This window comes from Otolemur garnettii, unplaced genomic scaffold, assembly GCF_000181295.1.
Source record: "Otolemur garnettii isolate 467f Iridium unplaced genomic scaffold, OtoGar3 scaffold00022, whole genome shotgun sequence".
Classification (NCBI taxonomy): Eukaryota; Metazoa; Chordata; class Mammalia; order Primates; family Galagidae; genus Otolemur; species Otolemur garnettii.
In genome coordinates this window covers 16219922-16221722 of record NW_003852417.1, presented here as the reverse complement: position 1 = coordinate 16221722, position 1801 = coordinate 16219922, and the positions used below count along the sequence as shown (strand labels likewise).

The 1801-nt window shown below is 46.5% G+C and overlaps 1 pseudogene; it reads left to right on the top strand.

The window, feature by feature from the left end:
• Window positions 1-787: 787 nt before the first annotated feature.
• On the top strand, window positions 788-882 carry LOC111724410 (annotated as a pseudogene).
• The last annotated feature ends 919 nt before the right edge of the window (window positions 883-1801 follow it).

Sequence of the window (1801 nt, the reverse complement as noted above, 5' to 3'; positions counted from 1 at the left end):
ATCATTGTTGTTTGGCGGGCCCGGGCTGGGGATTCGAACCCGCCACCTTAGGTGTATGTGGCTGGCGCCTTAGCCGCTTGAGCCACAGGCGCGGAGCCCCAGCCACACTCTTGATGTTGCTCAAATGTGCAAAGCTGCAGCCACTGCAGAACTTTGTATTTATTGTTTGTTCTGCCTGGAGTGTCCCTGCTCCAAGATCTTTCTCCCTCACTTCCTTCAGGTCTCTGCCAGTGCCTCCTTATCACAGGGGCCATCCCTAACACCCAGCCCTCCCCGCACCCCTAACAATCCTTTATGGTTCTCCAAAGCATGGCTCCCCATCAGGCTTAGTGAGGCCACCTGACCCTGTGCTATGGCCCCTCTCTGCCATCTTGCTTCCTGCAGAATGCTGCCTGAGGCAGTGCCTGGCAGTGGAGGTCAGAGATGGTACATGTTTGTTGAATGGGGACTGAATGACTGAGGGGCTCGTAACACGATGGCTCGTCCACTTTAAGTGTCCAGTTTCACTCTCAAATCAGAGGCCTCTCCAGTGTAGCCCAGGCGAGTCCCCTTATATGTCCTCAGCTCACACCAAGAATCCAGAAGACACTTGGATTGGAGCCACCAACTTCCTGTGAGGGTGGTGGCCACTCAAAGCAGACCTATGGTTTCTCTGAGCAACTTCTAGAATTTTAAGGTAGAAGGCTGCTGGGCCATGCAGGAGCAAGCTTGACTCTGCAGAGGCTCAAAGTTTTGCTGGGGGGAGTGAGAGGGGAACAGAGATCAGTAAAATGTTTCATCCAAGTCAAGCCTTCTGTGGTTCATAAGCCTGGTGATCGGGTTTTCACCCTATTGTGTGAGAGATGCCTCCCTCAAACCTTGTTAGCTCATCAGCGTCTGCGTGGAAAAAAGTGCTCCTAACAGAATAAATGACATTTAAAAAGAAAGGAAATTGTTACAAATCCAGAAAAACCTGGGAAACATATCAACAGTGTATGGAACTTGTCTGGATCCAGATTAGAACAAAAATAAATGTAAAAGGGCATTTAAGACAATTGGAAAAAAATCGAACATGGTCTGGATATTAGATGGTTTGGAGATTTTATTGACATCATTGAGTTTGGTCATGACGAGTGTAGCTATTTTTTAATAATAAAAGTCCTCTCCATTAGCAATACATACAAAGTATTTATAGGCATGATGACGTGAAGTCTGGGATCTGTTTGACATCTTCCAGGAAAAAAAAAACAAAACAAAAAACTAGAGGGAATAGTTAAAACAAGAATAGCAAAAGGTTGGTGACTGATGGGCCCGGAGGGCTCACTGTATGACTCTCTGTGTATTTTGTGTGTCTGAAAATTCCATCATAAGAAATTAGTAAAAAACGGAAAGGGCAAATACTCAAAAGGGGAATTTGATTTCTGAAGGGAGAAATTTGGTTTTCCATATTCTTCAAATTAAATGTCTAAAAACCAGTAATTCTCAGCTTTTATGAATATCCTCCCTTTTGTGATCAAGATGTAATCACAAATATGATAATGCACACTCTCAGCTCACAGCTCAGGGAGGGTCCGTCTCAACCTGTCCATCAAGATGTGAAGCATTCCTCTCCCCTCAAGAAAGTCCCCAGACCTTTCCTAGTCACTGCCCTGCCTCCCCGTTTGAATGGGTCCCTCTTGCCTGATCTTCGTGTTTAGTATTTTCTACGTCATGAAAATGGAATCACGGCTCAGCGCCTGTGGCTCAAGCAGCTAAGGCGCCAGCCACATACACCTAAGGTGGCGGGTTCGAATCCCCAGCCCGGGCCCGCCAAACAACAATG